Here is a 17,078-nt window from a genome sequence, read left to right on the forward strand (position 1 = left end):
TTTATTTGGGGGAGGGGTGGGGGGCCTCCTCGGTTCTCCAGGCCCATGGGGTTCAAAGAACCAAGATTGGCTGTAGGGATGGACCCTGGGTGATTGCAAGACTACCCGTGGCTCAGTCCCCACAGGGCCCAAACCCCATTAGACTCAGGCCATTCAGGAAGGCCCGGGTCTAATGGACTATCAAATTAATTTGAGACAAAGCAGGGTTTACCTTCTTTATTCTGAATTAATCCTCTTTTACTGGAGGTGCCATTTGGACACCTCCAGTAAAAGTCCGACAGAGCCCGCATTTGGGCCCTGTCTGGAAGAGCCGTAGTTCTCTCTAGTCTAAGCATGTGGTGTATGCAAACAATACACGAGGTGGGTTTTTTGTCACCAGAAGCCCTTCTTTCAAGATCTTGAAACTAACATCTAGTGAAACTGTGTGGTGAGCCCTCAACAATGTCTCATGCTTGAGTTCACAAATCAGTAGAAATCAGTACACACTCATGTCCTGTGAGGAGCAGAATTTCAAGATCAGCTTTATGCAGTCCTTTCACACAGCATGATTCTTGCACTATGATGTCCCTTTTGCTGTCTGCTTTTAAATTGATTATATGAATGTACACTGTCATATAATCCAATTCAAGGCAGATAATTTGGATTTTAATGGCAGAGTAGATGGGGTCGCATTACCTGGCCTTTTCAAAGCACATTGGCTTTGAAAAGTGCGTAGGTATTCTCCTCATTTGTTATACATGGTAGTTTTTATTTGTATGGTATACTTACTGTAACAGTAGTTGATACTTAACATTTAAATACACATTTTATATCATCACTGAGTCCACCCCAATGATATCACAAATCACTACATCATGGGTTTTGACCCTAAAATCTGAGGGACTGGAATAGAACTGTAACTCTAATAAGGTGACACTGGACAAAATGAAGCTGATCTTATGAGTCCCCTTGGGGAGGAAGGTGGGGTATAAATAAAATAAAATAATGATGATTTTTTTTTCATGTCAGGAGTGATTTGAGAAACTGCAAGTCACTTCTAGTGTGAGAGAATTGGCCGTCTGCAAGGCCATTGCCCAGGGGTCGCCCAGATGTTTGATGTTTTACCATCCTTGTGGAAGGCTTCTTTCATGTCCCCACATGGGAAGCTGGAGCTGACAGAGGGAGCTCATCCGTGTTCTCCCCAGATTCGAACTGCTGACCTTCAGGTCAGCAGTCCTGCTGGCACAAGGGTTTAATCCATTGCATCACAAGGGGCTCTGGTGATGATGATGAGGATAATCTAACTTCTTCCACTATGGCAGAAATTTTGTGGAAAACGAGACCAATGACACTGTTGTCCAATTTTAATAGTGGGATACAGGCCAAAACATCTCAATCCTCATCTTGCCTCACATTTCGTTTCTCCTTGGTGCTCATCTCCTTGATCAAACTTTGGTATTGACAGCCTGTTCAGCTGCAGTGGGGAGGAGAAAAACTTAGAATCGAGCTGACGCAAAGTAAGCAGAGCAGGTGGAGGGAGGGTTCCCTTCCCATCCCCTGTGAGTCCTTTTTCACTGCATGTATGTGACTAGGAGAAAATATACAGGCTGGCTGTCAAATTTGGAGATAGTAAAAAATAAAAATAAAAAAAACATCTCTGGTTCTTGTTTAAGCACACCCAGTTTGACCACAGTCTGACCTTCCTTGAGCATGATGCTGGCCAATGAGAGAAACCATTGCACAGCAGTTTCTCACCTGTCCAGACTTGCAAGGCCCAACTGGTGAGGATTCAGTAAGAGAGTTGCCCTCCTCAGATGCCTCCTGCTGCCTACTCTCGCCTCAATTTTCTAGGGAATGGATGTGTTTGGCGCAGCGCAATACATACATATCATATACTCCTTACAATGTTACATGCTCTATCCTTCTGATTACTTTAGTTCTACTGGGATGATTCACAGCTGGATTCCCCCTGATATATAATGTAGCCAGATCTGGGCCAAGTATGTTTTGTTATATAATTGGCCCTCAATTGAGAATCTGAGTGCACGCTGAGCAGTTACTCACTTGTATTGATAGCCTACATAATCCTGAGCTGGCCTGAAGATCCACCTTCACATCCATATTGCTGTTTGGATGACATGAGATATTTCCATCTATTCCCTCAAGGACACACAGGAATTGTACAGAGTGCTTTGCATCATGATGCCTGGCTGAATTAGACCCCGGAGGGAGGGGGGTTCACAAGGATAGCCATGAACTTGATGCCTCTAGGGAAGAACATTGACTCTGAACTTGGACATTGTATTCACTTTTCCCTCTGAATCATCATCTCCAGATGTAATCTACACGACCAGATCCTTCAGCCAAGCAAGGGAATCTCCCTGCCGATTCAGTGTTCTCATCTCCCTCCTTGGATCGCAGCAAAAGGAGTCTAGAAATGTGCAAATTCTCACTCATCCCTTGACAAACTCCCTGAGAAATTTCATGCCTAATAAATTTTTTTGGCTTCCCTTGAATTTCCTCAAATGTAGCTCCTGAGGAGAGATCTCCGAATTCGCTTGAGAAAAACGAGCAAACCTCCCTTGGAGAAATTTCATTAGTCTTATTGAAACGTCTTGGCTTCCCTTAGAATTCCTCATATGTTTGGCTAAGATGCAACTCTTAAATTTGTGCTTCAGTTCAGAAGTAATGGTGGTGGCAACTCTGTATTCCTTAGACACAGGGCATTTGGAAGGGAATAACCAAGACTGCTGTGAATCAATTTGCCAACTCTGGCAAAGAAAGATATATAGGGAGAAAGGACAACCCTGGTTGTCAGAAACCAGAGAGTGAAGGAGGAGGAGAAGAGATTATACCCCAGAGTGGGGGAAGGGTGGGGGAGACTGAATTGTCCTTGTGCCAGTTAATGAAGCTTTTGGATAAATGAATATTTTGCCTGCTTTGGAACACAAATGGTATCCTTGGATTAATTTTAGAAGTCTACACCAAAGCTATACTTATGTGTCCCAGTATGCTAATTAATAAGAAGAGGTGGACAGTGAGTGACTCATACTGGAGACAATCCAGAACTGAAAAGAATAATATCAGCATTCAAGGAACTGAAAATATTCCAAGAAAAGTTGAATGTTGGGTGGAGGGAGAGGGCTACAGAGATGCAGGGAGGTCAGGATGAAATAACCAGGATTGGGAGGTGTGCAGGAAGAACTGTTAAAAGGAATTCATTTATATTTATATGTCTACCCCACCCTTTCTCTTAAGGATCAGGGTGGGCTTTGTGTGTGAGAGAGAGTGTGTGCTAACACAGAGCAAACACAGCCCCCAATTTTAAAAACATTTATCTCCTTTAGTTTTGGACAAATTCTAGACGAAAATGGTTGCCAAATCTGGGAGTAACCATGAAGAATGGATCTATTCCTCTTTGTTTTAAGCGATGGATGATTAAAAAAACTCAAGAAAACATGTAAGCCAATGGAAGTAAGTGTAATGAAGCAGTTGAACGAGGGGAAATATCTTCAAAATTACGAGGAATGTGTGCAGGAACCTGCAATTCTAGCCAATCTGTTCAATGTACATAATTCATGTATTTAATACTTATATGTGTCAGACTCATACTTAACTGAGATTTAACTAGAGCAGCTGACTGGCAGTTTGTTTCTGGGCACAATTCAGAGTACTGGGACTCTCTGCCCCGGAGTGTGGTGGAGACTTCTTCTTTGAAGGCTTTCAAACAGAGGCTGGATGGCCATCTGTTGGGGGTGTTGAATGCAATTTTCCTGCTTCTTGGCAGGGGGTTGGACTGGATGGCCTATGAGGTCTCTTCCAACTCTAGGATTCTATGATTCTACTGGTAATGACCTATAAAGCCCTATACAGCTCCAATCCAAGCTATTTGGCAGACTACCTCCCCAAATGAGTCTGCCCTGGCCTTGAGAGCAATAAGAGAAGTCCTTCTCTGTCCTATTGTCATCACAAGCACAACTAGTGGGCTCATAAGCGAGGATTTTCTTGGGACCTCATCACATGGATGAGGCCCAGCACCATGGAAGCTGGTGAATCATGGCAGCAGCGGGGCAATCCTGGCACCCTGGGCATCAGCTGATGTTTACCCATCCCATGTGGGAAAGTGTTGCAGCTCCACCCAAGTCCCAATGTTTCTTATGGAATATGGCACAGCTTGTGTGTTGGCAGCGGCAGCCAGGGCCGTAGCCAGAAAAAATGGAGGGGGGGGGGTTGAAAATTGGGGGGGGGATTGTACTCCCCCCCCCTGCTACAGGCCTGTCAATATTTGTTTGAGATAGTGCTTGTAGTTCTGGAGGGACTCTTAATTTTTTTGCGTCTCATAGACTTAGCATGGGGAGTTGGTTAACCAGTTAAAATTCATGAGTAAACCAGGGTTTTTTTAACCTGAAAATTTGGGGGGGGGGGGGGGTTTGAACCCCTACCCACCCACCACCCACCCACCCCCCACCCACCCCCCGGCTACAACCCTGGCAGCAGCGTCCCACCACACTGCTGACCCATTTTGCCCATGGAGCCCCACTGAAAGTCACCCTATGTTGTTTGATGGGTGAACTGGGGCAGATGCATCCTAGGATGCTTCAATTGCCCTATGTGATAAGGCTGTTGGCGGCTTTCTTCAGGGTCTGAAATCCCCTTTCCTGGGAGACCAGAATGCCCCCTTCCCTGTTGTCCTTATGTCTCTGGGAGAGATGCCTTCTACTTGGTTACGCCTGTATAACTGAACTCTTTTTAATACCTTTTCACCTCTATACATTACATTTTATTCTTTTAACTTGACCCCATGTTTTAATACAATGTTTTCACACTGCGAATAAAGGAGCCTCAGGTGGCGCAGTGGGTTAAACCCTTGTGCCAGCAGGACTACTGACTTGAAGGTTGGGTTGCTGACCTGAAGGTTGCCGGTTCGAATCCAACCTGGAGAGAGTGCGGTGAGCTCCCTCTATCAGCTCCAGCTCCATGTGGGGACATGAGAGAAGATTCCCACAAGGATGGTAAAAAAATCAAAACATCCGAGCATCCCCTGGGCAATGTCCTTGCAGACTGCCAATTCTCTCACACCAGAAGCAACTTGCAGTTTCTCAAGTCACTCCTGACATGAAAAATATACTGTGAATAGTTTAGGGTTGTTTTATCCTTTGGTTTTTGTATATTTTTAATTTCATTGTTCTTTTTAAGTTGTGCGTTTAGTCCCAATTTTTGGCAATAAATAAATAAAGAAATACAAAAAAGAAGATTTGTAATATTATGAAAGACTTGCAAAAACTGCTTTCCTAAAGGAAAAGTCTACAGGCAAGTTGTAGACACATTTTATATAGTGCTCTACATTGATAAGGCTATTTCCTTTTATCTTCACCAGTCATTCCTCACTTGCATTAAACACTGGAATTTTCAGGTTTCAAATTTTATTATTGTGGATCCACTAGGGAGAGCTAGAGGGTCACTTGTCACACAGTAACTGTGATGGCCTCAAAATCAAATGGAGGTGGGGTGGGAAATCAGCATTTCAACTCATGACATCATTTACTTCAAAGGACAACAAAACGATATGGAAAAGGCATTTAAAATATTATTTATCTATACCACAAAGATAGCTGAAATATTATCATGCTTACTATACATTCTATGAAACCAATGTGAACAAGGAGAAAAAAAAAAAACTCCTGAAAAACATTCTGCCTTAGTGTGCAGAAACGTTTGGTTAGTGAGTCTGTGGATATTGAGTCCATAAATAAGGGTTCCATACTGTACAGAGTAACCTCTTAGCATTGTGTTAGTGGAAGATGTCAGTAGTCTCAAACTGTTATGTTTGAGACTCTACTGACCTAAGGCTAGATCATTCTAGGATCAGATCATTGGTTTTCATTTTAAAATGATTAGCCAGTCAATTGACTTTTGAGGTTCACTCTTACAATGAAAGATTAATGAAGATCTAATTTGTCTGATGATGATTAATAGAAAGATTAGAGACAACACAGTAGTGGAGATATCTATCTGGCCAACTTTTTTTTAAAATTAATTTTTATTGAGAGGTTTCCCAGCAACTCCATACATTTCTTATAACAACAAAGATTCTCATTTCTCAATACCATAAAACACATGTAAGACAACAATGGTATCTGAAGGAAAGGGGTGAAGGGGAAAAAGGTATCAATACACAAGTTGAAAAGAAACAAAAAGTAAAAAAGGGGGGGATTAAAAAAGAACAACAACAACTTTTTGACAGTGGTTGCAGAGAATGTGGAAACCAGCCCTGTATGAAAAACTGGCTTACAAAGGGTGAAAGCAAATGGAGATAGCGATGACAGTAACGCCATTACAAATCCTATGATTCCATATCATTGAGCCATTGCAGTTAATGGTGTTGAACTGCATTAATTCTACAGTGGAGATGTACCCAAGGTAATTTTTCCAAGCTCTGTGGTGATTACATAAAGATTGTGGAACAGTGCATGAGAAACTAACTGAGGCTGGAACCCAGAAGTTTCTCAGAAGCTTTGCTTTGTATAAGATCCAGACTGGCTGAAGAGTGGATAAGAAATTCATTGGATTTATATCTTCTTCAGAATATTCCAAGACTGCCTTTCAAATGGGGAGTATCTTGCCTTAAAAAAATCCATACATTGCCAAGACAAAATGTGGACAAAACCATATATACTTTGGCAGAATGCATACAATATCCATACAATAGGCAATGCTGTATCCTCTTGAGGAGATAGGGTGGGTTACAAATAAAGTTTGTTATTATTATTGACACAAAGACAGAGTATGACACAGTAAACGAGATATATATACTGGGTTTTGTACCTGCCCCCAGCATATATATCTTGTTTGCTATGTCATACTCTGTCTTTGTGTCAATAATAATAATATACTTTATGATTATGATTATTATTTGTATATGTGTGCATCTTGGAAGAATCATTCCTAAAGAGCAAACCATTGCATTGTCAAAGCTTTATGCCTTGTTTATAGGCTTCCCCGATGTACCCAGCCAATCACTGCTGGAACCAGGATGCTGAATTGAGGGTTGATACTACCGTGTTTCCCCGAAAATAAGACAGTGTCTTATATTAATTTTTGCTCCCAAAGATGCTCTAGGTCTTATTTTCAGGGGATGTCTTATTTTTCCATGAAGAATTCACATTTATTGTTGAACAAAAAAATGAACATTTATTATATACAGTACAGTAGTTGTCATCACAAACCAGCAGAACCAGACAAACTGTGAATCCTATCAAGAATTTCTTGTTACTACCAATATTTCCATGTACAACACTCCATAGTACATACATTTACCAATCCCGCATGCTCTGGTGTTCTGTTCAGCAGACATGCTTACAAACAAAAACTTTGCTAGGTCTTACTTTCGAGGGAGGCCTTATATTTAGCAGTTCAGCAAAACTTCTACTAGGTCTTATTTTCTGAGGATGTCTTATTTTAGGGGAAACAGGGTAAGAGACTGTAAAATTAATGCAGTTTGATGCCATTTGAACTGCTAAAGTTCAATACTATTGAATAATGGGAACTTTAGTTTGACATGGTTTTCTCTGCCAAAGGAAATTGATGCCTCACGAAACTACAATGCCCAAACTACAACTCCCATAGCATTGAACCATGCCAGTTAAAGTGGTGCCAAGCTGCATTATTTTCACAGTGTAGGTGAAGTCTAGGACTGATCCAAGAGTAGCCTTTCTTAGAATGGTTGTACTTTGCTATGTCTTTCTTCACAGGGGGAAATTCTTACCCCCATCCCCTGCCACCATTGGAATTGGGACAATTCATGAGTATCTAGTGCATGCACTACAACATTTGTCATTATGAGATCATTATCAGCCAAGTCTTTACAAGAGCCACCCACAATTTCATTCGCTCCTTGGCTCCTGAGTGTTGATGTCCTTTCAGTTCCTCATCTTTGGCTGGAAGTACAAACACCTTATCACAAATAGTCCGGGGAGTCACATACCTACAAGCAACCAGTTACTAGTGAACTGATAAACTCGCAAAAGAAACGTCTCAAAATCAGAATCAGTTTGTGTGTGTTGATTCTATATTTTTGAGGTCTGGATCTAGCTTTCAGGTTTTTTTTTTCCTTCAGCTACAACCCTGTATATTTTAACAAACAGTGCCTTGTAAATCAAGCCTGTTAACAATAATTTAAAAACTGGTGCGTATGTTACACAGAAACAGAAATGGGCCTGCTTTTCCCACTGTATTGCATGATATAAAGGTGGAAAGGGCTAGTGCAGATCTCCTGTTCTGAGAATCGGGAGCTTTAACTGATCTACTTCAGCATGGTTGAGGTACACAACTCCTGTTTTGTACTTTATTCAGGATACAGAAGGATATTAAGAGTCCAAGCCATGTCCTTGTGGGGGGTGGGATGGATTTAGGATCTGGTTTTCAATCAGTGGAATGACTTTGCTCAAAGGAAGGAGCTCCAATTCAATTTTGAGGCATTCCCCAATTCATCAGAATCCTTTGTGTAGCGTTGTCTAGGGGTTTGGGGGCTACCATGGGGAGATGAGACAGAGATTGGAGCCCCAAAGGCCACTTAATGTGACTCCATGTTATGCAGTCACATTACATGGTATCTACTTCTCAGGCAGTTCTGAGAGATGTCCACCCAACCTCTGTGAAAAGACCATTAAAGGTCAGCCTTTCACATTTCTGAGAATATCTACTCCAGTTTTGAACAGGTTTTACTCTCAGAAAATGATTCCTAATATTGAATGTGTGATCTGTAACTCCCTTCCATGGAAAGTCTAGTTGATGACCTCATCCTGCTCTTTTTCTGCTGGCAGATGAGGACATTTCTTTCATTCAGGAGAGTCCTTGAATTTTAATTATGGAGTAGGAATGTATGTGTGAGAGAGCGCCAGTATAGCTATTTGAGTGTTGGACTACAATTTCCTAAGTTATTCCTCCCAGAGCTTGGTTTCCAGCACTTTTACTATCTTGGAGTCCTTCCACACAGCCATATAATCCAGAATATCAAAGCAGATAATCCACAATAACTGAATTATCTGAGTCCACACTGCCATATAATTCAGTTCAATGTGGATTTTATACAGCTGTGTGGAAGGGGCCTTGGTTGCCTTCCTCTACTTCTGCCAGCTCAGTTGCAAACACTGAATGTGGAGATAACCCCTGGTTTCCCTGCTTCTCAGTAATGTATGAATTGGTTCTAAGAGGCACGAAATATGAATTTTAGTGAACAATGCATAGAAATTCAATTGAAAGGCATTTCACTGGAATTTAGAGGAAGCTCTGTTCACTAGTCTCATTTGAAGGGGCAAAGCTGTTGAAAGGGGCAGTGAAGTTGTGCATTTAACAGTATCCACACACAGTGTCACATGGCTCCTCCTAAAACTTTTGAAACAAGGGTGACTTCAGGTGTAGTCTGCTACATATTGAAGTTCCCCCAGATCTATGAAACCTATCCCAAAATCTCTTCATCTTCATTGAATCACTGAGACGTAGTTAAGTATTAACTGTCAACACCCACTGATAAAAAATACTCCTTATAATGGTGCCTTCCTCATCCAGGTCGCTTTGTCTTGTGTAGTTGGTGACAAAGCTCTTTGGTCTACCCCGTGCATTCCTTCACTGAATATCCATGTCCTTTTAATCTCTCGCTCTACGGCTCCAGCTCAAAGGTTTGCAGAATTGTGAATGAAACTTTGCAGACTAGTATCTTACTACTACTGTTGTCGAACATGGCACCCCCACCCTGGAGATTTATAGTACATCAAGGACAAAAAAAACACATAACCAAATAGTCACTTCCCTGCTATCCATGGGGTCGCCATACCCAGAGCTGGTCCAACAATGAGGCAAATTAAGCCGTCGTTTCAGGCGCAAAACATACCGGGGGGGGGGGGGGCGCAGTCGAGACTGCTTTTTCTGCTGATTTGTTGTAAAACATGATGTTTTGGTGCTTAATTTGTAAAATCTTAATGTAATTTGATGTTTAATAGGCTTTTCCTTAATCCCTCCTTATTATCCAACATTTTCGCTTATCCAACACTTTTATTTTTCAGTGATTGGTTTTTTTTGGGGGGGGGGGGGCAAAATTCTGTTCGCCTACACTTGAAAAATACCTAGAGCCGGCTCTGGCCATACCCCCCACAACAAGCCAGCAGCTTGTTTATTTTTCATCCCGTTTTTATTAACTGTCTCCAGAGAGCGCTGATTCAGACAAGCCTAAGCTGCATTGCTTCCCCTCTCTTCCACCAATAAAATTTTTCCTCCATGCTTCTATCTGGGTCCTTTTTGTTTTGTTTCCTTGAACAAGGCATGCTGTTTCAAAACCTCTATGTCTACCTATAGCAACTACATACATGTACATGTGTCTGCTTTGGTATAGAAATGACAATACACTGGGATTTGCATTTACATTCTTGTTCAGAAGCCCTCCTTCCACTTCTGTCTGAAACTCTGGAACTCTGAAACTCTGGACTAATGTACTGAACATTATTGCAAATATCTAAATTAGTTTAAGAAGAAACAAAGTTCTTGATGATTTAATGGGGGAAATGGACCATTAACATTGTACAGTACTTTACACTCTTGATACTCGGTTGCTAAAGACAGCTCACAACACAATTTTATTTTTAGTACTGAATGGCAGATTCTAAATTCACTTTGTTGGCCTTAAACCCCAGTTGATTGCTATTGCTTTCATGTTAATATGCACAGAATTCTCTTGTGGGATCCTGTCAAACTGAAGTTTCCATATTTTTGTTGGAAAATGTATATAGCAAAATTGGCCAGTGGAATCGTGGTCCATAGAGGGAAGATTATAATAAACCACATCCAGTTGGAACAATGAAAAAGAGTTTGACAAGAATTTAATGGTCAACTGGCCGTGAGGAGTAATTAGAGGAATGCCAAATTTGGAGAAGTTTAGTAGGGCCTCTTAGCGGAAATGCTGTTAGGCATTTAACAACAAACAAACAAATCTGTCTCTTAATATGTACCCTGTCTTTCTCAAAACCGGGATACAATGCAGCTTATAAAAGACAGAAAATTTATCTGTGAGGGATATGGACATCATGGATATACAAAACCATGGATAATAGTGAACTCTATCAACAGAAGGGAATTCTGGCCCAAGGATAGCATAGATGTGGAAATGCCTAGAAATACTTTGTCTAACGTAGATGAATGAAACCATGGATACTGGTCCCATGGACAGTCATTCAGAGCCATATAGGGCATAACCAGCATTTGGAAGTGTGCTTAGGAAAAGACTGGCAACAACTGGGGTAGTTATAACATGGATACTGTGCTTCCTATATGTACTTGTAGATTTCTGGACTTGAAGTTTCCAAGCACTCTTCACAAGCAACTCCATGTTAAAGTAATGCGCTAAAAGGACGGAAGTATGGAAAGCATTACCATGGCCAAATATCACATCTCTAGGAATGGGTGCAAATGGTATACTAGTTATAACTGTCCAAAGGCACTCCAGGCCATCACTGAGTCTCCTTTCAGTAGTGATGGACTGGATGATGGTGAAGCTGTGTGTGTTCAGCCAGACTGAAATGGATGCAGATAATATGACTCATCCACGAACACTTGTATTTGGGAAGTTACCGAACACCCCAGTACTTACATTAACACATAATCAGTCTAAAATATAATGCTTGAAGGCGTAATTGTTTTTAGAGGTAACATAGAGATAGCTTCAGGAGACGAACAATGTATTTTGGATAGGCTATGTACAATTTAATCCCGCCCTGCAGCGAATGTGTGATGGCAAAGCTCACAGTTAACGGAAATGTCTCAAGTGGGTGCTGCGTTTGTTGAAGAAAACCTTGCAGCTGCAGCCACCCACAGCCACAAGTCCTGGAGGAGTGAATTGCAGGCAGCCTGGATCTCTTTTGGCGCAAAGAGATTGTATCTGTGAAAAGAAAACAGATGGGAATGCAGAAAAATAGAGGTGGGGGAAGAAATCTTGATTTTACAAGCTGTTTGAATCATATCCCTCAGTTTCTAAACTATTCTAGAAGGGAGCCTAACAATCAATTGGATTCTGGTCTTACAATTCTTATATCCAAGCAGAAAATCTGGATTTTATATGGCAATGTAGAAGTGGCCTAAGATCCCTAATTCCCTTTCACATGGATCGTTTTCAAGCTAAGTGCCCTCCATCCTATATCTCTGCATTTCATTTTTATTTCCAAAATGTAGTATCATAAATTTCTCCATTTTTGAAATTCATTTTGTTAATCCGTGAAGGGCATTTTGGACTCTGATCCCATCATTTATTTGTGGACAGACTGAAAGCAAAGGTTGAATGCAGGCATCGATGACTAAATCAAATAGCTTTGTTTCAGACAACCCATGTCATACTGATGTTTGGGTTCCAGTGTTGAGTTTAGATAGTATCCTCACAGTATCCTTGTTACTGCATTTTGTCTATATGGTATGTTGTATTTTCTTGTATAAATATTCGTGCAGTTCTCATACTTCCTTACTATTTTCTGGAGTAGATTTTGAAATTTGATTCTCAATAAATACAGTTTTGCAGTATGATCACCATTTGCACTTCTAGAGACATCAAGACATTTGGTGCAGCATATCAGAACTAAGGTACTGCAAACAAGTTGGGTAGTCATCAAGCATACCATTTTTCAGTGTGGACGTACCAGTATCCAGATACAGTAGAGTCTCACTTATCCAACATTCGCTTATCCAACATTCTGGATTATCCAACACATTTTTGTAGTCAATGTTTTCAATACATCATGATATTTTGGTGCTAAATTCGTAAATACAGTAATTACTACATAGCATTACTGCGTATTGAACTACTTTTTCTGTCAAATTTTTTATATAACATGATGTTTTGGTGCTTAATTTGTAAAATCATAACCTAATTTGATGTTTAATACGCTTTTTTATCCCTCCTTATTATCCAACATATTCGCTTATCCAACATTCTGCCGGCCCGTTTATGTTGGATAAGTGAGACTCTACTGTACTAATAATCATCCTACTCCATTATGGCAAAGTGGAGTAGGATGATTATTAGTGTCTGAACAGGTCATCTTTAGACATTCACTTATTTGAGTGAATGGCTAAATCACAATAAAATGGAGGGATAACAGGAGTTAATAAACAGAAGACCTGCACTTTAGGAAGCAAATGTGGAGCATACTATTGCTTTTTTCAAACAAGTATGGACACTGTATTGTTTTTAAAATTCTGTATACATGTGAGAACCCTGATACAGGTACAGTATATAGTAAAAAGGAAAGTATTAAGCCAAGTTGTACATAGCAGAGAATATAGGACAGTAACTCTTATCATGATTGCTGTGGGCCAGATATGGGGGTAGCTTCATTTCCTTTCAGTTTACAAGTGTCAACAATGTTGGTTCCCTATCAAATGTTGCCATTCCCATGCCGACTTCTTTTGTAAAATTAAAGAGAACAGCAAGGGTGAATCAATGCAGGAGGCAGAAGCCACACTTCTTTCATCATTCATGCCTGTAGTATCCAGACTCAACCCCCCTGCCCAGTAAAAGTACTGAAGATATTTGAAAGAATGGAAACCAGTAAATTAATTTTAAGTGGCTTACAGTTTCAAAGACTATTCTTGGTGATACACTTTCCAATTGAAAACATTTGGCTTTCAATTAAAACCAGCCTTTGACATCTGGACTTTCCAATGGCTAGCATGCAAACCTAAGAAGAGCAGCAGTTGGTCTGTTCCAAGAAGAAAAATAAAAAAATTGAGAGGACTTGGTTTCTAAGATGATAAAATTTTGCTTGAGCCCCCTCTATAAAAGCTATTCCTCAAATTCCAGAGCATTTTTTCATTACCATGAAAAAGAAGCAAAAGAAAGGATAATCCACCAAACAAGTTGCAATCTGAGTGCCAATTCAAAAGTACCAACTCCTCCTTGTTGCAGAAATTTTGGACACTTAAAAATAGTACAGTACAACTTTTAAATGGTATTTGTGACTGAATCCTTTCTTTTATAACGAATGCTTCCGGATTCAAATCTGTATCACCGAAGCTAGCTGCATTTTAAATGGCTTCAGAGTATTGTAACTTTAAAAATGAATATACGATTTCTTCTTTTTAATTATACATGCAATTTGGGTTGTCACTCAGTAACGTTCACATAGCTCACTGCAACTACTTCTATAGCTTTAAAAAGATGCAGCAATGTGGAAACGATGTTATCCAAAGCCAGACGTACACAAGAGCTTCCATTATTTTTATGAACAGAAATATGTTCTAAGTGGAGAGATTGGCTTCATGTGTAGCATTCCAAAAGTCATCCCTTGCAACCTAAAATCAAGAGGAAATTGGTTGTTCTTCTAGAACGGTGATTTCCAATCTTTGGTCCTCCAGATGTTTTGGTCTTCAGCACCCACAATTCCAAACAGCTGCTAAACTGACTGGGATTTCTTGGGAGTTTTACTACAAAACGCCTGGAGGACCAAAGGCTGGGAACCAGTGCTCTAGAAACTCATCAAAATTGTGGCCCCTTCTACACTGCCAGATAATCCAGATTATCAAAGCAGAAAATCCACATTATCTGATTTGAACTGGATTATTTTAGGGCCCTTCCACACAGACCTATATCCCAGAATATCAAGGCAGAAAATCCCACAATATCTGCTTTGAACTGGGTTATCTGAGTCCACACTGTGGGATTTTCTGCCTCAATATTCTGGGATATAGGGCTGTGGAGAAGGGCCCCCAGTCTATGCTGCCATATAATCCAGTTCAAACCAGATACAGTAGAGTCTCGCTTATCCAATTTTCGCTCATCCAATGTTCGGTATTATCCAACGTAGTCAGTGGGCGCCCACCAGGAGGAACAAGACACAGCCAGCGCACTCTTTTCCCATTGGGAACAGCATCAAGCCTGCACAGCAACCGGCCTATTATCCATTATCAGAATATTCATATCCTAAGCACTCAAATACCCCAGATTAAAACTATGCTCATGAAGTGGGACTGAACCTCAAGAAAAACTGTGTTAATGCTGCTTTATTATACCACATCCCTCCATATCTGACTCCTTACAGCTCCAGAGGCCCCAAAGGGGAATAGGGAAATGCCATCCTCCAGGAGAGTAATGTGAACATGACCAAATCACTTTTATTTATGTAGCACATTCTGTTCTTTTTATATTGCAGAGATGATCACTTACCTTTTAATGAAATCAAAGAACTACACAAATTATAACTAAAAACAAAAGGTATCACAACAAGGAATTCAATCAGTTCTTCTGACAAGCAGATGAATAACATCCAATTTACAAAATTCACACCCATACATAATTTGACGTTTAATAGGCTTTTCCTTAATCCTTCTTTATTATGCAACATTTTCGCTTATCCAACGTTCTGCCGGCCCGTTTACGTTGGGTGACTCTACTGTAATGTAGATTTTATACAGCTGTATGGAAGGGGCCTGTGTGTGAAAACCACCATAGAAATCATCAGTACAGGCAACTCTGCACATATGCTGGGGTTAGGGACACACAGCCCCTATGAAAGTGAAAAACAGCAAATAAAAAACCCACTATTATTTTACCTGAGAAAACACCTCTTCAGAAATATCTAGTTCCTACAGCATACAGTCAGCTTCTGCTAAAAGTTGACCAGTGTCGCATTGGAGAACCTAGAGATTCCTAGAGGGAACATTTTAATCAAATCTGTGAATACTCACATTTGCAAAAGGCGAATCCAAAAATGTGTAGGGCTGATTATACTCACCATTCTAAACTTGTGTGCAAGTTTCATAAACCTTAGAAGTCTTACATGTGGTAAAAGTTCAGTGTTATTAACCACAGTCCAATCTGATACTGTAGGGGTACCCAGGTATCAGAAGTACATACAAATAGCAAATTATCTGGAATTAATTCATTACCTCCAAAGTGTAAGTAATTGCAATTATAGAACATTAGAAAATGGCATTGCTTTTTCATTGTAACCATGCATTTTAGTTAATGTTATACTGTAGTTATGGAAGTGTGGCTTCACTTAGTAGTGGAAGACATATAGGTAAAGGTTTTCCCCTGACGTTAAGTCCAGTCATGTCTGACTCTGGGGATTGGTGCTCATCTCCATTTCTAAGCCGAAGAGCCAGCGTTGTCCGTAGACACCTCCAAGGTCACGTGGCCGGCATGACTGCATGGAGCGCCGTTACCTTCCCGCCGGAGCAGTACCTATTGATCTACTCACATTTGTATGTTTTATATCTGCTGTGTTGCCAGAAGCTGGAGCAACAGCGGTCGCTCACTCCGCTCCAGGGATTTAAACCTCGGACCTTTCGGTCAGCAAGTTCGGCAGCTCAGTGCTTTAACACACTTCGCCACCGGGCCACTGGAAGACATACAGCATATAATAAATCAAGTGGTGGTCCATACTGTTCCTAGGAGCTCTGATCTGGGTGTTGAAATGGCAAAATATGGGGGGGGGAGGGTATTTTTCGCATCTTGTAGCATTTGGATAGTTTGCCCTCTCAAAGTATGTCAGTTAACTTAAATGTACTTACAAGAGTTAACAGCAGAAGTTATATTTGTAAACCAATGAAGCGGCATTGGTATCTTGGAAGTGTAACTCAGTAAATATGGCCCCTTTCACACAGCTGTATAAAATCCCCATTGAACTGGATTACATGGCAATGGACTCAAATAATCCACTTCAAAGCAGATATTGTGGATTATCTTTCTTGATATTCTGGATTATGGCTGTGTGGAAGGGTCCTATAACTCCTTATTTTAAAAACTTACTTTCTCAACTCTGCTATACCCAACACTTTTTTCCTTTTAAGAGCAACTGTTCGTACTAAAATTTTAATAGTAGTTTGTCAGTGCTATGGTATGGGATAGAAGGCAGCTATGGTTGAGATGTGTATTTGCTGTAAATCTGCATTAGTCTACTGTGCAGCCTTATTGATTTTGAAATGAAACACAGGGGTTTACCAAAAAGTTTTTTTAATTGAACTTGGAAGAGCATGTACACTTTGTCCACCTCATTCTAATCTGGTTTTAATCAGTGTGGCTGAGCTGTTACCAAACTAATCACCCAAAAAGTAATTTTCCA

This window comes from Anolis carolinensis, chromosome 1 (assembly GCF_035594765.1).
Source record: "Anolis carolinensis isolate JA03-04 chromosome 1, rAnoCar3.1.pri, whole genome shotgun sequence".
Classification (NCBI taxonomy): Eukaryota; Metazoa; Chordata; class Lepidosauria; order Squamata; family Dactyloidae; genus Anolis; species Anolis carolinensis.